This window comes from Corvus hawaiiensis, chromosome 1, assembly GCF_020740725.1.
Source record: "Corvus hawaiiensis isolate bCorHaw1 chromosome 1, bCorHaw1.pri.cur, whole genome shotgun sequence".
Classification (NCBI taxonomy): Eukaryota; Metazoa; Chordata; class Aves; order Passeriformes; family Corvidae; genus Corvus; species Corvus hawaiiensis.
In genome coordinates, this window is record NC_063213.1 from 19,093,257 (window position 1) to 19,117,318 (window position 24,062).

Genomic DNA, 24,062 nt, shown 5'->3' on the forward strand with positions numbered 1-24,062 from the left:
GCTGGGATTTAACTCCTTCTGAAGTAATTCATACTTTGTTCCTAAATCCCTATATTCCTAAGCATGATTTTTATGTTGCTGTTGTTTCATTGGAAAAACAAGCTTTTATTGACACAATTGTGTCAGCTAACGTAGATTGAATAGCAAGTGTTGAGCAGTGCCGTGAGTGCTGTGTGTCTGCGGCGGGTGTGGTCAGCCACATGCACCCTGCTACTGATTGCCCTCTGCTGCCCTTGGTACCTCTGGCAGTTTAACATGAACTCCAAGAGCTATTCATTATCTGGTATGCTGTAGGCTTAATTCCACACAGCTGCACTTCAAATATCTGCGTATAACTCATGTGATTAAGCATCTATCAGTTGCGTTCAACAGCATTTTTTCTGTCTGGAAACAAGAAGGTTGAATGTGTCGTTCCTGTTGCTAATATGAGTGTATCTCTGCAAGAAGGTGGAGCACCTGCTGTGCTCCTGTGCAGTGTACATGTACATGCACAGAGTCACATCCAACCTTGTTCCTTCTGTGGATTGATCATCTAAGCTTGTTTTGTGTAGATACATAGAAATGTAAGTTCTGAGAAGGCTCAGGTCATTTGACTTTCTAATAGTTCTGTGTTGAAGTTTATTTGACTTCTAATTTTCAGTAGGCAGAAATAATTTTGCCTTTAAATGTAAAGTCCTAATAAATGCATTAGAAATTACTTAGAAAAAGAATTACATTAATTTTCAATGACCATGAGAATTTTTTGCAGATTTTTACATAGGTTTTATATTTTGTAAGCTTTCAGAAATGTTTAAAATGACTGAACACATTCTTAAGAAATGATGACTCTAAGGAAATGTAAGTAATATTTTAGATAGAATTCATGCTAAATGAGAAAATGGAAAGCTTTGAGAATTCATTTGAAACCTCAAGGTGTATTCTACTTAAAAAGGAAAAATCTTTCTTTACTCATCATTATCAAAATATTACGCAAAATTAGAAAGAGACTGTTAAAATAGTTCCTATGTATATGAATTCTTTACCTACAATTTCAGGAAAAATTTTCACTGAAGAAATTTGGTGGCATGCTGCTTTGCCACTTCTTTCTATTGTGATCCCTGTGTAGAACAATAGTCACCACTATTCAGTTTTCTAATTTTTCTTTCATTTACTGTTTATTTACTGTATGTTTTGATACTCCACACATCATAAAATGTTGTAAAAACAACCTGTAACTTCTTTGTGGAGTTTTCCTCAAAGCTTCTTTCTCACTTCTTTAACTGTATTCAATTACATTGTTGTCAGAGTTGTCTAAGAAATAAGGAGGTATTGGAATCCTCCAGCATGGAGGATATGGATAGGTGGTCCTTATTTAAATGAAGAACTAAAGCACACAGATTATTCATGCTAACGCAGTAAGTAGCACCTAGAATAAACCATTATCTTCTGTGTAGCCTCCTATTAGAAGTAGAGGGAGGCATAGACTTTGCTAGGGAATTTTACAGTTGTTTATTGGGGAGGAAAAGATTGCTGAGAATCCAGAGCAGTGTGTTCGTGATTCATCTGGGGTAGCACTGACTTCTCTTTCTGTTCCCATAACATTTTCAGATTCTCTTTTCTGGTGTCTTTTTCTTAATCCATGTGATTTACATAACGATAACATGTGGGGAGAAACAGTATTTTTAGATCCCAGAATGCTAACTTGAAGGATACTTTTTTGGAATGTCAGATCGTCATTATAGTAATTCTGTGTGAAACTGTCAGTACAGGTGGAACTGAATAATTTAGTTGACTTAAATGACGGTTAAATTTCTGCTGAGAGGGTGGATGTTCAGTTTTCAGCAATGTATAACTCAATTATAGACCATAGTCCATGGGGGTAGTAGAACAGATATCCCTAATGAGGTGACTTTCCTCACCTGCTGAAGGACAGCTTCCTGGTCCAGAGCAGAAGCATCAGAGTCTATCAGTGATGTTGTTATGAAGCTGCTTCTTATGTAACACAGGTGGAGAGGCACATAACTCTTCTCTAGAAAGAGCAGGAACATTTTGTCTTTGAGAAGCTGGAAAACAAACCCCTGCCTGATGCATAACTGCATTTGGAAAAATTGTTAGCATTAGAAATAAGGATTTATAATGCTGTTAGTGAGTTTATTATATGTCATACTGCCCACAATAGCATTAGATGTGTAAATTCAGATAGGCCTTTGGGTAAATCCACTGAAACACTATCTACAAATCTCTACTGAGGTTCTGGTAAGCTACTAATGTGTGAAAGAAACACCACATTAGGAAATTGTGTAAAATGGAAGTTCCTTTCTGTTACATACAAGTCTATTTGGACTCGAATGGCATGTGACCTTGGGACAATTTCTGCCTGGGGAAGGTTCACTTTCAGTAGCCCTACGGTGAGGATGATAAGTGACCTCAAATGAAGCTTCTCAAACGTGAATCCTCAAGAGATGTAGGGGGAAATATTTTAGGTTAAGTGGATCTCTGATAGTCAAAGCAAGCAGATGTGACGCCTACATAGCTGCTTCTTAAATGATCTTATTCCATCTGGCTTTATTCTATAGGGTTGCTTAGGAAAATCTTTTTTCTCTTCTTTTTTTGAGCAAGTATAATATGATACATATTATTGTGGTTTATTATATTTTTCTAGGGTTTCAGAAGTCTATTTTATAAGTTTACAGAAGAAATTGCTGTAACACTTTTTTTTTTTGTATTAGTGCTTTCATACGAAATCAGTTGATTGCAGAAATTATGTAGCCTCAAAGTTTCAAAAAGTTTTCTGTGAAGTTCCACAGGGAGTAGTATAGTTTTTCTGATTCTAATTTAAATAAATAAATTTGACAAGATGACTGTAACCTTGCTCACTGTATTGACAAAATAAAATGAGTTGTGTGGTGAAAATAAAGCAAAGCAGTCCAGAAAAATCCCCAAAGGCATGGATTTACTGCATGCGTAAGTGGGTCAACTCATGCATGAGAAATGAATGCTAAATGTAAATTGGTTGCAAAACTGTAGACTTTAAGTAGAACTGAATCAAGTGATAACCTAAATATTTTGATAGGGATGTCCTGTCATGCTTCTCTTTAGAAAACAGTAAGAAAACTCAGCATTATAGAGAAATAATTAAATCATGTATTTGTGTGAATCAGAACAGTGTTATTGCACTCCAGAATCAAAGGCATTGCATTCATTTATGTTACTGGCATTGGTAAATTTTAAGTTGGACCTGTATTTGGTTAAACCTGTATTTGTGTTGATGAGTTGTTTTACATGATATACATTTCAATTGCATAAGACTGCTCTATTCCTTGATGAATAACATGTTCAGTCCAGTTTAGAAAAATACTTCTTGGGCTTTTCCTGAGTAAAATAATAATAAGATAGAATAATCTAGTTAGGAGATACAAAAGAAAAAGATAGAAATTTCTGTCTTGCTGGTTTAATTTTCTATTTGGAATGACATTCATATTGCAAGGCAAGGCTTATATGAAAGGCATCAGTAGTTTAAAAAACTACTATATAATCTTCAAATATGTAACATAACATTTCATGGACTTCATTTTTTGTTGCAGTGGGGATCCTGCAACACGCATATATCAAACCAGGAGTCCCGTGGAAAGGAAATATATATGGACAGACAGATTCTTGATAGCTGTTTCAGAGATGTTTATTTCTCCAGCCGCATGGCCGGGGCTCTGCTGAGGAACTGTTCCAGTCACGGGACCAAGGGTCCTTCTGCCCGCGCAGGGAACACAAACCAACCAATGGGAACGAGGCTGAGCAGGGGCAGGGAAACCCCGTGTCTGTGCCCTCAGGGCCCCTCTCCCAGGGCTACACGGTGGGGGAGGGACCCCAACACCTCACCCGTTTTATTTTAATAAAAGGAGAATGAAAACAACTGGATAAACATAACAAGAACAGATTCAAAACAAAACAAGCCACCCTCCTGAGTCTTTAAATGTCCAAACAGATTCTGTGGAACATCTTAGGGCTGACAGAAGGGAGACAGAACTCTGAGCATGCTTTGTGGGGAAACTGAGGCAGGAGAGGGTTTAACTTCTTCCCTCCCCCTTTTCATCCCCCACTCGGCATTGGAAAGGGATTTTTGGGGACACAATTGGCAAAAGCATGGTTTTGTGAGGGAAACCATGGATGAAAAAACGGATTAGGAAGACACTGGGGGTAATAGGACATAGGGTAAAAGGGAAAGGTGGGATTAGGAAAGGGAAACTGTAGGGGGGGCTTACAATGGAGATACTGTCTAACATGACTACGATTTTTTGCATATATACTGCCTTTTACAGGAACACCATCAGGCCCAGTGACCTGCGATGCTTGTAACCCTTTTCTCCCTAGTACAATATTAAATTCCACCACCTCTCCATCTCCCAAGCTTGGGATGCATTTTTCAGGGTTATTCTTTTTAATAGCAGTTCTATGCACGAATATGTCTTGCTGGTTGTCACACCTTGTTATAAAACCATAATTTTGCTTAACATTATACCATTTTACTATCCCTAAGGTCTTAGTTGCTATGATCTTTTCCTTTTTCCGAGTGGCTGCTGTTTTCTGTCTCGCTGCGTCTTTGCTGTCTCCTTCGGTCGCTCCCATGTTGGAATTGTCGGAGCTGCTGGTGCCTGCGCGCTCTTCCCGGGGTCGCGTTCGGGGCTGCGTGGGCCGGGCCGGGCCGTGCCGCTCAGTTCTCCGTGCGTCGCCTCCTCTGGTCGCAGCTTCGCTGCCGCTGCCGGGCGCTGCACCCACGTCTCGGCCGGGCCCCCGAGCGATGACTCCCCCGCGCCCTGCTCCAGCGCGCGTCTCGGCTGGGCCCGGCTCCGTTCCACCGCCATCGCTGCCAGCCGCCGCCCGCGCGCCGCCCCTCTCGGTCGGGCGTTCCCGGGGCTCGCTCCACCACGCGCTGCACAGGGCCGGGCAGGCACCGCCGGGTCCCGCTGCTCCTCGCTCCGCCGCCGACACTGCGGCTCGCGTGGCTCCGCCCGCGCGCGGGAACTGCCTCGCTGCTGCTCGCAGAGCGCTCGGTGCACGTGGCCTGGGCCGCACGGTCCCTGCGCCAGGCTTCCCTTCGCCAGGACACAGCTGACATTGCTCAACAGTCTCGGTAACTAAATAATATTCACGAAAATATTCTTCCATCGGCATATATTTTGACTCCAGTATTAACTGTGTCCAAACGGTTTTCCAAAAGCCCTTGGTAAGAATTAAATCCCAAGAAACATAGAAAAAGTTCTTAAACAACCATGCCAGGAAGTGTTTCAGTTCTTTCTGAGCTTGAATCAAGCTAAAATTCACAAATCGTTGTTCAAGAATCATTTTAAGTTTAAGATAAATGTCCATATGCGGCTCTGAGAGCCAAGAGTCTTCCCACGGTTCCTCCATAGTTTAGATATGGAATAGCAAAGCAAAACCAAGAAGAGGAATCCAAAGTTTCCGGGGTTTACTCACACAAATCAGTCGCTTAGGGATCGGGGATCGTTCTGCTCTCAAATCTCCACCATTTGTTGCAGTGGGGATCCTGCAACACGCATATATCAAACCAGGAGTCCCGTGGAAAGGAAATATATACGGACAGACAGATTCTTGCTAGATGTTTCAGAGATGTTTATTTCTCCAGCCGCATGGCCGGAGCTCTGCCCAGGAACTGTTCCAGTCACGGGACCAAGGGTCCTTCTGCCCGCGCAGGGAACACAAACCAACCAATGGGAACGAGGCTGAGCAGGGGCAGGGAAGCCCCGTGTCTGTGCCCTCAGGGCCCCTCTCCCAGGGCTACACGGCGGGGGAGGGACCCCAACAATTTTTAATCCACACTAATTGTCAGCTTGTCAACAGATGAATGTGCTACAGATATGTATTGACCTAAAGGTTTACTTCTGTACTTATTTATAACTCTGAAAATCCTGATTGAAGGCTAAAACAGCTACATAAATGTGAGGAATAAATTGACAGGTATTTTCACATTTTACTGTGGTATTGACTGTATTGCATGTGCCTTTTTGTGCTGTATTTTATGGAATGAAAAATTCCAAGCTGTAATGAAGACAACTATGAAGGGTGTTGTGGTAACTGCTGTAAGCACGTGTCCATTGTCTGACTAAAGGACGCGAGTCTCTCTTTAAACACTAGTGACTTTAAGACTTAATCTACTTGGTAGCATTCGTATATTTAAGGATATGGCTTTTTTTTTCTGTTGTGATGCTAAGCAACTAAATTATGACAAAACCCCAACAACTTGTTTTTCCTGTGTCCTTGAATATGTTTTAGTGGTGTCTAAATAACTAATTATTTTTAATGAGTACATACTTTTGAAGCCAGTCTTTTTTACATATAGAAAAAAGAGAATGAAAATAAAACCTCTTCATGGCAGCTCAACTTGGGAGCTAATTAAAATGAGGCTTTTAAAATGGGAAAAAATTAATTAGCCAAAAAGTTGAGAAGTAGGAGTTAGCACCTCTAGAGATCTTTGGGTAGTTAAAACACTTGGAAGGAAAATATAATTTCTAATTTCCTTGTTTTACTTCATTGTCCATTACCTGCTTATCATTTTACCTTTTAGTTCTGCCTTACCTGATGCTTTTGTGCTGTGCATCAGTTGCTAGGGCAGCATCTTAGGCATTAAACCTCCTCTGCTTCTTCTAACACTGTCTTTTATCTTGATCCCTAGAGATTTGAGTGTCTCACCCCCATGACGCTCACAGGCTTCATTGACCTTGACAACAGCAGTATCTGGTCCTCTGTGGCACTCAGGTTTTCGGGTTTTTGCATGTTAACACATATGTCTGTGATTTCCTTAGGCTGTCAGTAGATATATCAGTTGTGACAAAGCCAGCGCTGTAATGAGTATAATTAATGATTGAACTTTTTAACCATCCTAACATGAGTAAAGAAGTAGCAAAAGGTTACATGTGCCATTTCTGCTTGTGTCTACAAAGATGTGAGAGGAGAAGAGTTTACTTCTCCAAACAGTAGATTAGAGTGACACAAGATTGCTTTCTAACCCTTTCTGCTCTTGGAATAATTCAAATAATGATTTAGTTACAGAAATATTTCTGTACTTTTTTGGAAAGACTCTGTCTCACACCAACACACTCTCACTGTTAGAAACCACATTATTTTAATAGAAAATGGAAGGATGTTTCTTTTTTCCCCCAGATCTGCCTTGAGATTCTTTCTCTCCTGTCTTTTCTCAGTTGGTAAATAGTGACCCAGTTCACTCCCCCTGAAAGACAGATTATAAAGGGGGAGATGCTGAATATCTCACTAAGTAAGCAACAGGCAGAAAATAAAAGGGGCTCTGAACCTCCGTTCCTGGTGGACTTCAGGAAAGTCTAATCTGAAAAAAATATAATTTCAGAGGTGGGTTTTTTGAACTTTAAGGCTTTTCTGAACTTCACTCCTCTTGCATTCCTGCTTTGCCTTGACTTCCTTCTTTCTTCGCTGGGGAACAGTGGTGTAAAGTGAACCCATACCCAGTTTGGCCAGTCTAGACCTTTTCTAGCCTTAAGAGGAGAAATATACTCCTGAGTGTGTGACTTGTGTTGCAAGGGTTAACTGATTTTTATAGGGTTTGGCATAACAGGAGAGCTGTTCCCAGTTTCCACAACAGTGAGTGGGTAAGTAGCTGAGGAGGATAGTGTGGCTGGTGTGGATTTTGGTACAGCAGAGGTGGTCTTTGAGGGAAGACTGGAGGATTGTCTTATGAGTAAGCTGTGGCAAGACCCAGAGTGTGCACTCGGTGAAGGTCTGGGTGTCTCCAGGCTGTACCTCAGTGTGCCAATACTGAGCAGGGATCCTACTCCGTCCTTTTATCATTAAGTGGGACAAAGGCACTTTGTCACCTTTTATCTTAAGTGAGATTGGCTATCATTTTGTTGCAGAGCTGGAACTGCTCAGTAGTGCTGTTCCCTCAGGTACTGCTGGTGGAAAATGAAGGATTCAAAGGGTCTGTGGAGGTACCTCAACCTCATCTCTCAAGGTTTCTTTCCTGCTCAGCAGAGATACTTGCTCTGGTGTGGGCTGGGCTGCCTTTGGCTGCAGTGTTGTGAGAACAAGGGAAAGGGCCAAAGGTTTTATTTGCCTGTGCCAGCAAGCTGTAGACATGACTAGGGCAAGGGTAGCAGAGATGGAATGAGGTCACTTGTTTGGCATTGCCTTTTGTTTAGCATTCCTTTCTGCACAGTGCGTGTTTCTGGCTCAGATAATAGCTGACATGCTATCTTGAATTGAGTTAGGAGTCAGGGTCCTTTTCAACAGAAATTAAGTGGATGAAAGTCTCAAAAAAGCTTGATGATGATGGAAAATTAAGCAGAATTATCAAGGAAAGTGATGGCACAAGTTATAGAAAGTTCTGACATTATTGTGGGTTGGGAGATTAGATGATCAGCCTGTATTGAAAATTAGTGGAAAAAATACTCAGAGGACACAAATGAGGGTTGAGGTTCTGGTATGAAAAAAACCCCATTAAGTGGAATAAGTCTATAAAGTTACAGGCAGGATACAACTGCAGAAGTGAATGTGATTATGTACAGTTTCTTATAAGGCAAGAACTTGGAGCAGGAAATGTAGCTGTCAGGCATCATACTTAAGAGCAAATATGTGGCCTACAATAAAATTGTGAAACTCATTAATATAGGAGCCAGGGAAGACTAGAAGTATAAAATACATTAAAAAAGAGATTAGACAAGCTTGTGAAAGTTAAATTCATCAGGAAATACTAGCTGTTGTTATCTAAATCCAGTGACAGAGTTGGTAAGGCTCGGTTATGCTAATAGCAGGAAACTGAAATGATCTTAGCAAGGGAAGGCTGTTCCACAGGTACTTGCCTTGGCATGCTTTGCTGAGCAGTGACAGAGCCTTGATGGTGTCATCAGTGAAACCAATGAGTCCATCAGTGAGCTTAGTACCTTGTGCTATTTCTAATCACAGCTGTGGCTCTGTCCTACTAAGTGATCAACCCATTGTGTCCTTGGTTAACAATAACTGGCTCGAATGTACAGGGTTAAAAAGGATTATTAATTATGTACGTGACCCTAGACCCCCTCTGGTATCAGTGGGCTCCATTCATGACATCTGATTGTCTTCACAGCCTTTCTGTTACAAACCAGAGAACCTTTCTGAGCCTTGAATGGTGAATTTTTGAAGGTGGCTGAGATGCAAAGGTAACTAAGATCTGATAGGTATTCCTTACCTATATGCAAGTGTTTTTGCATGGATGGCAGTTGACAGACAAGGTATTAGTCATGAGTAAGATGGCTTTGGCCCCACTAGCATTTTACTGGTTTTCAAGTTGGTGATTGAATCACGGACCCAGACTGCCAGGGAATCTGAACTGTTTATTCAAAGGAATGAGCTGGTTTTATACACTTTTCTAAGGCACAGGATTTCCTTATATGGCGTGACCTATCCCGTGTTGCCACATCAGCAACACACTTCGTAGGGGTCTGCAGTGTGACACCTCCTCCCCCAGGGCCCGGTGGAGACAAGCTTCTCTGTGCTGCCATGTGTTCCTTTGTTCTGCCATGTGCCTCTGCAGGCAGGTTTTACAGCTCATAACCTAATTGTCTCTTATAATTCCCCATACAAGTGAATCTCCTTATCATCTTACCACACTTGCCTTGGCAATGCAGGACCCTCTTGAAGCATACAAAGTGGATTTATAAACTGAAGGATGTGCTCCAACCACAAAAGTGTATCCAGTCCATTGTAGAGCTAGGCCACAGATAGTTCCCCTTCTTGTAAAATAAGAATTTTATGTCTTCAGAACCATTTCATCCTAGAGATCTGCTCCTGTTACACTGCAATACTTCCTAATGGAAACATTGCTTATGTTATCAGGCTTAGAAACGAAACATCACTTCAAAGTTGTGTTCCCTTGAGACCTGAGAGTGATGCTAACTGCAGCTCCAGGCTTTAAAATTCAGAAAAGGAAAGGCTGGAAATAGTGGGTGCTGAAATTCAGATTGTTGCATGACCTCTGTTTGCCCTGTCAAGGGGTCACTGAGACTTGTCCGGTGCATGCACTAAACTTGTAATTTATGTTTGTGGAGGATGTCAGGAGGAAGATTCATGCCTGGATGTGCAGGTGCTCCATTAGGACTTAGAAAGACATGGATTGATTAGGTGGTTATTGCCATCTGCAAAATTAGCCTGGTCAGAGACCCCTGACAGGGAAATTTGGTGCATAACCAGTGAGCCAGGCTGCAATTGATAGAGCCCCAAAATGTTGGCAGTAGATAACTAATATATCTGTGAGATCTATCACATCTGATATGCTGGCTCTGAAGTTTTGAGTATGGCATTCTGCTTCTGTCTGATGTCGGAACTGAATTTTGCCATGATTTTTTTGTGTCTGGATCAGCAGAAGATAAGCACACAGTCCTCTGTGTGTGCGAGAGATACAGGAGGGAGGGGAGGTAGTCAGAAATTTAGCTGAGTTCTGTTTTTTTCGGGCCAGGTATAAATATATGCCAGATATATAAATGAGACTTGGGAATTGAGTATATCCCACAGATATAAATGAGACTTAGAAGTTATCTGGTAGGATAAGTTATCTGTAGGAAAAGATATTTTTATGCTTCAGAACAGCATGAGGAACTAGGGGAATCCTAGGAAATCTGCTCCATGTGAGCAATTTGTTTATATTTTGCAACATGACCTTTTCTGACATAACTCTAAATAAAATGAGAGGGTTGAGCACTGAGGCACACAGTCCTTCTCTGTTAAACTAAAAAATCTGGCTGTTAGAACGTATCCCATGGATCTGGCTTTCATTCACCTGTGTATCCTGCTCAGTGTTCGATTTCTGTTCTCAGATGTGTACTTCAGAGAAACGGAGCCATTTGTTCAGGCTGTTTCTTTTCTTACTGGTTTTCAAGGACTGGCTGGACAGAGGAGGGGGGTTCCAGGAAGTATTACCTATTGAATGAGCACTTTGACTCACTCCACTTAAGAACATTGCATTGTAAGGGCCACTGAGGCAGGTCCTTAGCTGTCATCAGTATTTGCTCACAGAAATCTTGTCATGCATGTTTTGAGCCTGATCTTGAAAGCCTTGAGATTTTTTGCCCTAAGTGTCTATCCAGGTGTTACCTGACGTGTTTCTTGTTTGTCAGAAAAGTTCTCTTAGACATGATTGAATGTATGGATCAACCATCACTGATTTGTATAAAGACAGGGCAATACATCTCATTACAACTGGATGTGGGAAGTCTGCTCTTTATTCCTGATCTTTCTGATGGCATTTTTTGTTGCCTGCGTCACATTACTTCAATTCTGTTTCCTTTTCTATAAAATGGGAATAATTGTTCTGAAGGCCTTTGGAAAACTCTTTGAAGTTACAAAGAGAGTGGTAGAACAGCTGAATGGTATGGCTGCTGGTTGTTGTTACTTGTGTAAATTTTGTTACTTGTGTAAATTTTGTAAGTGGTAACTTGGGAACACGGGAAGAGGGGTGTATTGTGTCATCAGCTCTAGTCTTCTCATTGGGAGAGGCATATCTTACAAAAGTCTCAAAACCCATGTCAAACTCTGTATTAATCTAATTACAGCTTTAGCTTACTCTTTTTGAAGACAGTTTCTTAATTTCACCTGCTGCAGGTAAAAAGCCTCATCCAATTTCCACAAAAAAGTTCTTTATGGCAGGGCGAGCATTGTCTTTTTGTTTGCATGACACTTCTGCCTCTATGATGTGTTGAGAGAAGTGTCAGTCTCAGACTTTTGTTATGTGATGCTGAACAATTAAGTAGTTTTCATGTGCCTTTGCAGAAGTCTCAGTATTCCACAAAGTCTTGACTCTGCCTGTTCTTATTGGAACTCACTTTTTTTTTGAGTACAGAGGCTGAGTGTTTTTTTCACACTACTGTGAGATTTAAAAAATACCTTTCCTGATTAATTTCAGGATTATATTTGGTTTTCTTCATGGCTGTTTGGTGGCGTGTGATTACTGAGTGATTAACTTGGATATGCAAGTACATCTCTTTCCAACTATCAAACCTATAACTTGCAACAGAAATTCTCTGAAGAGCATATTTTTGCATTACATAGTATTAAATTCCATCTTATTACTCCAGACCTCAGACCTGATCAGTTTTACATAGAGAATCTTCTTTACAGCCTTCTCTCCTCTCATTAATAAAATTACTTAATAAATTAATCATGATCAGTCCCTTAAGGTATTTCCTCTTTATATATTTCAACATCATTCTGTTGCTAGCACAACTTGTTAAATTATTTGTGCAATGAGCTGATCCACCTGTCTGAATTTGCAATTCTTGGATCAGTCAACATATTTTCTAACTTAATACATAAACCTTATTTTTTTGTGCTATTTCTCTGTGGCTGCCATGCCCATTTAGGTAGATCATTAATAGCCCTTATAGTGATATTTATGATTTCGGAGTGCCAGGGATTTATTCACTACTCTTGTTTACATATTTTTGGATTCTTTCAATCTGAGCACATAGAAATCTCCATAATAACAGGCATGTTATATTTGGTGAATATAGAAAATATTAATGGAAAACTTTTATCACAAGGATTTGTAGTACCTTGCTTGATAAAAGATTATAAAAAAATGTTTTTGAGAAAAAAGGATCATATGGTAATAGGCTTGAGAAATTCCTTGCCTGATGGTTTCATACAGCTTTTTGTTAAGGTAATTATATTTCCTTTCTTGATGTGAATATGTGAAACAGTGTAAAATTTATAGACCTTGTTAACAGTATTATTATTGTTATTATTATTACCTGTAGATGTGGATGTAGTTCTTGGGTTTAACCTATTGCAGTAAGAGTTTCCTGGATACATTTTTATTTTGAAAGATGCTGAAATTTTGCAAATGCTTTTGCTGCAGTGTGGAGCCTTACAAAGAAATTTGTAACAGAAATGAGGACAACTCTCTTTTTGTGCTCAGAGTGTGTGATAGACTATTGTGTGGGGCACTTGTTTCACATGTAGGTTGCTGTCTGTCTGTGCTGCCTATATATCTCGGCCATTGGAAAAGTCTCACTTTGCATACCTATTTTTCATAAGAAGTTGAAAGAGGTAGAAGGAGGAGAGAGGGAAAGAGAGAGAAATCAGAATAGTTAACACACAGTTTCATAGAGCCAAAGCAGAATTCAGATCTGAGTCCCTATTTGAAAAACTTGAACATGGGTCATGCATCTGTGTACATGATGTTTTATGTCAGTTTTATACAGGATTTTGGAAATTGCATGAAAGTTCATAATTTTAGAGGAAAGTGATGTGCTGATCACCTTCAGTCCTACTGGATACACAGTTAAATTGGTGTGCATTCAGAAAGAGAATGGATAGGTGGCAGACTCTTGGATTTGAAATATCAGCTGTAACTTTAAATGCTGCATTTGTATATGAAAACCAAAGAGGGTCCAGGTTTAATGTCTGAAGGACCATAGCTCAAGATCTTGTGTATCTTTTACTGCTGAGGTCAGGTATTTGGCTATTTTACCAACTGGAGTCTTCTCCTTCCTTCCCTTTGTCCATCTCCAACTCCACCAAGAAACTGAAGCTCTCATTCAGCTGATGCCCAGCATAAGAAAAGAAATCTAGACAGTAACAGCTGGTTTGCCCTCACAGCAAAGTTTTCTTGTCTCAAATCTCTCCAGATCTGGTACGTAAGGACTGCTGCATTTATATGATATTAGAGCAGTATCAAACCAGATGTTAGAAAACATGGCTTATTTATTCAAATGCAGTCGTGCAACCCTCACTTGTCTAGAAGCAGACATATTTTTAATTGCTAAGCGAAGTGTGTTTATGTTAGAATCATTGCTCCAAATGACCTTGGCAATTTGCAGTCCCCTGTAGCTAATAGCTTTCTGAATGAAAACAGTGGATCCTGAACTCTGGAGGTGAATAAATTCTTTGCTGTGTATTAAGAGGAATATTCAAGTATGCTTTTTGTACTGTTTGATAACAATGCTGCACTAAAAGCTATTTTATCTTTCTTATCAACAGTTAACCTTGATGTCCCCATAGACACTCAGCATTTTTTTTGTTCTAATTTGTTTAGTGTGCTCCCTTAAGTGAGTAACTAATTTTAAAAAATTGTGCCCTTTTCCCTTTCATTTAATGATAATTATTTTAAAAGAAATCTGCTGTCCCATGGGTAGCAATAATCCATCTTTTTGCCTTATTTCCTTTTCTGTTGTCCATTTCCTTGATTACATTTGGTTTTATATCTAGAAGTGGAAAGAGTCATTGCTTATTGAAACTGTGGTACATAAAGACTCCTTGTCTTTCAAACTAAATTTCTTTTTGGTATCCTGAGTCTTGTTCTTGTACAGGATTTTGCTAACATCTCTGCTTTGTCTGTGCTTTCCTACACAGATGCTTTCCACACTTCCCCCTCATACGTCTGTAGCTTTTTCAGGTTAGTTAGAAATACTCCTAAGTTAGCATAAAGGAAAGCAAGGCATTTTAAACACTCTTTTTTTTTTTTTTTTTTTTTTTAAACGTTTTTATCCTTTCCTGGACTTTCTGTCTCAATTCAGTGTATCTTAATTCACTATATTCAGTATATTGCTGTAGTTCTATAATGGAAATAATGATAATAGAGATGATGAAAATTCCTGACTCCACTGCTTTGTGGGAACCTGCTTGACAGAGTGTAAAAAGTAGCCTTAATAAAAATAAATGAATTCTCTTGATAAAGGTGCTAATAGTCAATGTGGTGACAAGCTGTGCTGTCTTGAAAAAACAATTCAAAAGCCCTAAATCATAATATAATTCTATCAAGGCTTTTTTATACTGAAATCTACAAACAGGGGTTACATATATGAAGAGCACAAGACCATGAACAAATTTCACTTCGCAGAACTGAGAGGAGAGGTCTGCATGTAAACTTTACTTTGAAAATGTGTTTTAAGAAGAGAAACACTGATAGTGTGAGATTTCTCTGAGTAGTGAAACAAATCTGTGGTACATTTTAAAAAGCAATGCTATTGTCCAGTTTTGTCTATTTTAGACCCTCACATAAACATCTGCACACAGAGATAACCATTATTAAGCTGTTCAGGTCATTAAACTGGATGTAAGTAAGGCTGTGCAGATAGAATGCATGAACAAAATATCATTCATGAGTACTCTACAGTAACTGTCTGCCAGCTTCCTTCTGGCACTTTTACTCTGTTTCCTTCTTAAAGGAAATGAGATCATTCAAGGTAGGCTTGTCCTTGATGAAAGAGGTGTAAAGTATCTTATATTTTTCAAAAGTGTTATTGTTTAAGAGCTTGCCGGAATAGCTTTATACAGCAAAATTTTTTATGACCAATACTAAAAAATTGGATACAAAGAAAGATGAATTGAATACTTAAGAACTAAATAAATGTTCATTAAGAACTTTTTGGATAATTGAAAGCTACAGAACTGTTTGGAAGCAGATTTTAGTTGCCAACTTCAACCTCTCTGAGGACAATTTATAAATTTGACAGATGATAAATTATTAAACCAGTTCCTTAGTCAATATGGGAGACTTGGTATCAATTTTTACACTGATAGAGGAGAAGAATTAACTGGAAATTTAAAAATTAGTAGTTATTATGGTTATGATCTGATTGAAGTACCTATGTGTGAGCAGACCGTGACTCCAGGCAGTACTGTGTTTATTTGGACCTTTAAAAGGCCCTATTTTCAAACCTTAAAGCAATTAACTTAAACATAGCACAACTGTAACCAAATTTTAATAAAATACAAAATGACACTGAACAGAATCAGTCTTGGTTAAGAAGTGACCATCATAAACGGTCTGATAAAGGGGATAAGCAAAGAATAAATTTTTGATGATTAGAAGTTATTCAAGCTAGGGCAAGAGTAGAATGTGAGTAACAAAAAAAAAATTATAAGAGTAAGTGAGAAATGAAATGGAAAAATGTCATTGTAAGTTCAGATACATGTGTATGTATAGCTTATATCTATAAAATAATGGCCTCTGCACTGACCATTACCTCTCATGAGCTACTTCTCTGAAGACACAATCTCAGTGCTTTGTAACAGTCAAAAAGGCAATTTGAACATTAGGAATAAATAGGAAAACAACGGAAAATGAAAGAAAAGAAACCTTGATTATACATCTGTGGAAGTCCTTTTTTCACCCAGACTTTGAATAGTGTTTTTGGTTCTGGTACGTTACAAAAAAAAAAAAGAAAGTTCTGGAAAATCACCAAGGGTGGTTGAATTCAATTGGAGGAATGAATGAGTTCTGGCATTGGAGTCTTCAGCCTAGACGAAAGGGGTTTAAGATTTCAGAAAGGTGTTGTAGAAAGCTCTACACAATCATCATAGAGAGGGTAGTCAGGGAGTGACTGCTGTCTCTGTCTTGTAATGCAAGAACTAAGAAGTAACAAATGAAGCTCATCAGAAGGGCAAACAAACCAAGCAGAAAAAGGTGCTTCCTTGTGGAAAGTATTAAATGAGGTATTTTTGTACTAGAAGACTTATATGAGTAGGAAAATTTAGATTAGTTCAAGGACAAGGCAAGCACTGAGAAGAAAAATCTGCTGCAGAATAAGAAAAACCCACACCAGGTTCAGGAAATACACCAGACTGAAAACAATTGGAGTCAAGGAATGTGTATGTAGGGGAAGTATCATATATGTTTACCCTGTCCATACTGCTTCCAGCTAGTGCTCATGGCCACTCTTGGATAAAGAACACTAGGCCGGATGGACCCTTGGTCTAAGCCAGTAATAGAGGCTCTTAAATTCTGTCTTTATATAGAAGCAGTGATAAAAATTTTTATAAAAAATTTTTATAAAATACAAAATTTAAAACATTTCTATAATAGATGGAAAGAAATTGATGCTGAATATAAGTTAATGGCTAAATACAAAGGATACAAAAAGGTGAAAGAGTCCATTATAAACGGCTAACAGAAGTAAAAATAATACCACCTTTAAAATAAAGGATCATTATAAAATGTAGTTTTTAGCTATAACTGAGATAAGTTCTGCCAACATAATCTTATTTCAAGTCAATGGAATGTGGTTTCTAATCCAGTCCTTTCCAATTTTTCAGTGTTTTACATGTTGAATTTGTATTTGATGTAAGAAAGGTCTTATTTCACATTTGGAATTTAGGTTTTCTAAAGTTACAGCAGCATATAAAAAGTTACAGTATTTTTGGAATGAAGCAGAAAGATGTGTCCATCCCAATTCCTTGAGATACCTGAAGCTGGACCACAGTACTGTTTAAGGAGCATTTGTTGTCTGTGATCAGTGAGGCATATGGCAGATGGCTAACTGGCAGATTTCAAGATGTAGTTGTTATCTAAGGGGAATCTCAAATGGAGATGCTTTTAGTAGTTTTCCCAGCGGCTAGTCCGTGGTTAAAGACTTGAACTAATTTTATAGGTGCTCTAGTGGACAAGATGTTTGCTGGGAAATTAATTATAGATACAAAGTTAAATAATCCCAGAGGGAAAAGGAAACTTGGTGACCTTTGAACAAATACCAGTATGGAGTGATTTCAGATTCTGGGTTAAATGGCCAAAGTCCAAAAATACTTCTTATTAATAGTCAGATGTAAAATAATCAGTTTGTGAACCTGAAAGTCAAATGATACTTATCACAGGATGAGAGTTGGATTTGAAAGCCAGAAAAATGTAGGAGTTGTTCTAGTTACTTGTTTCTGTCACTGTAGCACTGGGGCAGACAAGGTGATACCCTTGGAGGTTCAGTGAGGACACTGCTGGGTAGAAGGAGCATGATGCTCTCAGCAGAGGTTGTACAGAATCAAGGCTGATACCAGAGTATGGTGTTCCCATGGCAAGGTGGATTTGAAACAGCTGAGTAGATTTCAATGGAGGACAACAGAAATGGTCGTGGGGATTGTAAAATAATGTTAAGCTGATGGAGTGACAGCTATTCATTCATCTGTGAGAAAGCAATGGTTTTAGTACTGCATAGAGATATTTGCAAAAGAAAAATACGTCAATAAAGCTGGGACTTGACAGCAGTCCTGACAGAAACATGACAAGGTCTCCTGGCTGTGGATTTAAATAAACTGTATCTTCCTAAAGATAGTTGAATGCAGTTAATTTTTTATTTAGAGGAGACATGGCCTGGATCAGTGCTTTTAGTGACTATAGAGAACACTTTTTAAAATGCAGTCCTGTTGTGTCTTGATCCTTTCAGCATCAGGCTGATTGGGTGTGGGACCTGGACGTGTTCTCTCCCACAGGTATTTGAAAGCACTTGAGACCTTTTCACTTCTGCAGCATGGCTGTATCTTCTCATTCTGTGCCAAACTGTTTACCATCCTGAGACTGAAATTTTTTAGTGTACTTGAATTCAATGAAGGGCTTTGGAGTACAAAATGCAGAGAGATGCAAGGAAGCTGCAAACGAAGCAAACATCTGTATGAGAAAGAGAGGCATACAATTGCTGAAGGCTAGAATTGCATCATCATGGTATTCCATCTCATTTCTGTGGTGATTTTGTTGGGTTTTCTTGACATCTTTCAAAGCTTTTATGTATGTCTTCTCCATGTGCCCATGGTGGCTTGCATATAGGAAGCCAAACTTTTCTTTCCTTTTTATCACTCTGTTTAACTCCATGGTGACTCACTACCATGTAGCCACTCACTCCCTGCAGCCCTCACCAATGGGATAGGAGGGAAAATCAGAATCAGGAAAAGAGTAAAACTTAGGGGTTGAGGTAAGAACAGTTTAGTAATTAAAACAAAGTAAATAATAACAATAAACCCAGCAAAGATAATAATAATAGTAGCAGCAGCAACAACAATGAAGCAACAGCAACAACAACATAACAACAACAAGAGCAGCAATAATAATCAAAAGGAAATTAAAAAAAAAGAGAGAAATAAACCCCAAGAAAAATTAGTAATGCCCAATATAATTGCTTACCACCTGCTGACTGATACCCAGCTGACCAGCAATGACTCCCTCCCAGCCAATTTCTCTCAGTTTATACACTGAACACAATGTTCTATGGTGTAGAATACCCCTTTGGCCAGTTTGGGTCAGCTGTCCCAGCTGCACTCCCCCCCAGCTTTTTGCATGCCTCCTTGCTGCCAGGGCATGAGATGCTGAAAAATCCTTGACTTAGGGTGCCACTACTTAGCAAGAACCAAAACATCAGTATGTTAGCAACATTGTTCTCACGCTGAATCCAAAACACAGCACTGTACCACTACTAAGAAGAAAACTAACAATCCCAGCTGAAACTAGGACATGATCTTTATGTAAATAGGAAGGATTGCAATTGTTTTCTTAGAGCATCCCCAATGTCCCTAGAGCATCTTATCTTTAAACTGTCCAACATTATATTGCTGTTTAAAGAGGTGCTACTGCTGTCTGCTGTGGCAGTGCTAGGGATGTTCCCACCCATCTGTGTGGGAAGTTAACACTTGGCAGTTGTGTAGGAAGACTGGGAGAGGACAGGATTATCTTTTAAGTGACAATGAAATTCTGAATTGATTTAAGAGAATTTTGAATCTTGACTCATATGTTTAGTGGCTATGAGGAAGTAGGAAGTTAAAGGAGATGGGTAGCAAAAGTACTTATAGTGCTGAAAGTTATTTAAGATCCCCCTGCAAAATGTTTAGCTGATCTAATTAAATTAGCTTTTAATTTGGTTTAAACTAATACAACTTCTCTGTATCTGGAGACAATTTCACAAAGGTAAGGCTGAAGAAGATGATCTAGTCCCTTTCTGTAAGATGCTGCCCAAGAGGCATATCAGATAGTTTAGTGCTGCTCCATCCTTAATGTTCATCCTTGATTCCTCTGTCCTAAGAAACTGTTTTAAGTTAGTGCCTTGAGAATTTTGATTCAAGCTGTGCCAAAGGTTTGATGCATCACTGTGCACAGAATTAATGCTGAAAGAAAGAAATATGTCTCCTCACATAGGGTATTCATCAAATTCTGCTGAAATATGGTCTGGTCCTCTATAGCTCTCTATATATAGGTCTATATATAGGCTAACAGTGGATCCTGCTTATAAGGGCTGTGAACCTGTAAGAATTTCCTAGTGGCCTTTCTTCTGCCTTTTCATGTAGGTAAAAATCTGCCCCCAGCATGAAGCTGGAGTTTTCCAGTACACCAAGAGCACTTTGAAGTAACAGACTTTCAGTTTTGGACATTTCTGCAACATCAAAGAGCTTTATGGCATCCAAGCCCCTGCTTTGTAAGGGGATATGATCAGCACATCAGTGAAACTGCTTCTCATGGCTGCAGGGCATATAGAGCTATACAGGTGTTTGAGGATGGAAATCTTTGGACAATGGAGACTGGGATATGGGAGAAGAGAGGTAGGGCACTCAGGAGAAAATTCTCCTTTGTAGCAAAGTCATTAAGGCTTTCAAAGGGCTTTAAAGGTGTAAGTGCATTTTCAAAACCATTCCTAGTTTGTTATATTCAGAAAAAAAAAAAAGAAAAATATTTTTGGATTGCTTAATGACGAAAAGTTGCTAGAAAAGTTAAGAAGGATGTTAAAATGTTACCTTGTGTCACATCAGTCACATGCCTTTATCACTTGTATTGGAATGGATACAATTCTCCATTGTGCTTGCAGAAACCACTTTCATTTTTTTGTACTTCAGTTTTTAAAACTGAAGTTATAAGAAAAAGGTAAAACTCAGGCAAAAGTATCCCTCTTTTTTTCCCCTGGTCATGAATGGTGAAAATAAAGGAGATATAAGAGAACAGACGTAGGGGCCAAATATTTTTCCATATTTTAATTGGTAAGAAAAAGTTTGCCAAAGACAAATTATGTATTAGCATAGTCCCTTTTTGCACTTGGTTTTGGTGCCAGTTATAATAAAAAATAAAAATGAGAAGAATTTTAGTGTTCAATTGGTCGGTTCAAAGCCAATATATGAGATAATATTGAAACTGTATTAAACTTGTTAAATGAAAGTTATGCTGCAATTTAAATGCCTTTTGCTACAGAGAAAGACTGTCTTATTATAGTCTGGTTTTATATAGATAATGGATACAATTCATTTGACGAGACTTTGTAGTTTTGTTTTGGTGTATAAAATACCATTTCATATATGCCTTTTGGCATTTTTCATGCAAATTACTTTTTCATCAAATGCAGTTTTTGTAGTACTAGCTCTGATTTTCAAAAGATTAACATTCAAAATAAATTGATGCATAAGTATTGAATTTGTGCAATGAAAATATGCTCCAAGAAGAGAGAGGAAGTGGTTTGAGTCTGCTGAGATGCTTATTGTGCTTATGACTGTTGTAATGACAATAGATGCCAGTGTTGACCCTCTGTTACTAATTTAATTGCTCATAGGGATATAAATTTTCCCTTTGAAAGCAATAAAGACAATGTTTTTTTTAGAATCAGTGGTGAACGTTGAGACATCCATTGCATTTTGTCCATAATGTAAAACATTGTCTCATAAAGATAATTAAACATTTGTTAAATTTCACATGGTAGCAATTTGTTTCTTGTGAGCTGGGATCAGAAATGGGCATCACGCTTTTATTTTCTGCACAGTCAGAGGATGCCTCTAAAGTCTCTGCTCGTTGGCACTCAGGCTGTTTTGTGCATAGCTGTTGCAGAATGCAAGTCATTGTTTTGTGAATCATGTAAAGCCTGTTAGTTATTTAAGTAAGTAGAATATGAGTCTTATATGGGGTTTAAATCAGGTCTGTTTCTATGCATGGGGCAGTCTCTGGATTGTTCAAAATTATGGAGATAATTTCTAGTGAATAACACTCAGAGACGTACTTTTTCCTTTGAATTAGATAGGTAATTTGTATTTATCATCTCCTATCATGTACAACTTTGATCACAGTTTTAAGCACTGCTCCTATCAGGAAATTCATAAGGGTGCATGGTTTTGCCTGCACTGTGAAGTTTTTAGTACTTTGAATAAAGGCAGATCTTGACCTGCATTGAGCTCATCACAGGACTGTAGCTGTAAAGACTGCATTAAAAAACCCTGGAAAGTATGAGAACAAAAGTCTTATGATTCCTATGAGAAAATGATGTTTTGTCAATTTCTAAAGACAGAGATAATTAGTTACATGTCTTAAGATGTTTGGGCTGTACTCTTTCTCCATACGCGTTGATATGATTACAGTTAAGTGGTAATTAAAGGTAATTTGATCTCTGCTGATGCATACACTTCTATATAAAAATATATATGTATGTTTACTGTGCTCTACTGACAGTGATGGAAATCCCTAGGGATGTGAAAACTTGTTACACAGAATTCCAAGCAGAACTAGAGACTAAGTTCAGTTTCCTATTCATGAAATTTTTTTTTGCAAAGTAAGTACTGGAAAAAGAATGGAAATAGATTGAGATTGCTGGAAAATATGAGGACCATGCCACAAGAAGTAAATTTCTCTTGTTCTTCCCCCAAGGAAAAACCCTGTAGTAATTGAAATAGACAGAATGAATATAAATTCCTCAGCCCTAGTATTCTATCTAGAAATGCCATGGCCTGTGTCACTGCCAGGTCAAAATTTATTAAATGATAACAAAATAAAGATAGATTAAGGCTTTTTAATTCCAGATGTAATTACAGAAAAATGTATTTGTGTATTTATGCTAGATACTGTGATGCAGGAATTACTATATGAAATTTTATGAGTTTTCATAGGCTTTCTTTTTAATTTTAACTGCAACTCTGAATATTATGTTTATAATTTATTTCAGGATAATTAGAAATATTATTGTTGGGGGTATGTTTTCTTTTTTTTTTTTTGCCTAATCACTAATCAGCCTGAGAAAGGTGGACCTGGCACAGCCCTGGCTGTAGTTGCTGATGTTGTGGATGGGATATACAAAGTACTGGGGTAGATCCAGAGGTGTGGGGACAGTGTAGAGGTCTTTGGAGAACTAGTTTTGCAGCTGGCAGGGGTTTTATGTCTGAAAAAAAAAAAGACAGTGAAAAATCAAACCTTGTCTTTTCTGGGACTAGTGAAAAAATCAGTCAGCTCCTAAGTTACTGATACAAACTTTCAGTGATAACTCCAGTTCCATATGCTTTGTCTGGGACCTTGATGCTTCTGGTACTATGTTTCTCCAGTTTTAAGGAGTCATTGTATTTTTCCCTCCAGTTAGGTACATTGACAGAAGACTGAGAAAATATAGTAATATAATTTCCATTTTCAGCTGAAGTTTCAGTACTTAGTAGAACAGCCCTCACAGAGGTATTTCTTTAGTTTTATTAACGCTTGTTTACAATGTCTATCATGTCTGTTACCTGAGCCTACATTTAAAGCAGTTTCTATTGCTCTTGTAAAGTTTTTCAAAACTTCTTTGTTTAACAACACAATGAAGGAAAAGCAATTACTTTGAGGTGCATTTATACCAATTCAACCATAAAGCCCCCCAAAATATAATTTGTATTGCCTTTTCAGTAGTGTTTGTGTTGACCACGTTTTTCTAATCTTTTGAATTATGAATGAAGCAGAACATATTTTGCAGTATTGACCTTTCAGTTGAGTTTGGCAGCCTGTAGTCACTTACTCAGTGTCATTTTGGCATCAATTGGCATTTCTATGGAAAATGTCATTACCAGTGACTCTCCTCCCTTAGAGAGATGCCTAGAGGGGAATGTAGGCCTGCATTATAACTTAAAGAATTTACAGTGATCAATACAGAGTTCAGGTATCAGTGTGTAGTAGTGAATATTGTATATGGTCCAGATTTGTTTTTCTTGGAGAAAGGTTAAAGCAGGTTCCATTATTAAGGGGAAGGTCTTGATTCCTTTTTGGGCAATGTGTGCTACTTATGTATAGTCACCTCTGTGGAATATTAATAAACTGCACCTCCTGCTTGTGGGTGTTCCAGAACTGCTGATATGACTGTTTCTGAAATTAAACAGTACTTTTGAGACCTGCAGTTTATAGCCCTTCATTTTGAAATTTAACTTTTGTGACATTTCTCTGTTTGAGTTGGGAGAAGGATTTTTTATGTATACCTAATGGGGGGAAAAACGTAGTGTAAAATTATGAAGGAAAGAATTGGAATTGGTTTCGTATGCCCCTGCTTGTATGGAAAAACTTTCCAAAAAATGTCAGCAGAGACATGAGATTTATTCTGATGTTAGGA

At 38.5% G+C, this 24,062-nt stretch overlaps 1 protein-coding gene across 6 annotated transcripts in view; it reads left to right on the top strand.

Moving 5' to 3' along the window:
* NEBL (nebulette) overlaps positions 1–24,062 on the top strand; it is a 260,639-nt gene that overhangs the window by 123,715 nt on the left and 112,862 nt on the right. Inside the window, exon 1 of one of the 6 annotated variants that reach the window (XM_048295415.1) lies at positions 22,215–22,235. The exons of the other annotated variants lie outside the window; for them this stretch is intronic. The gene's annotated coding sequence lies outside the window, so the exon portion shown is untranslated. Of the gene's footprint in view, positions 1–22,214; positions 22,236–24,062 lie in introns of those variants that run through there. 6 annotated transcript variants of the gene reach the window in all.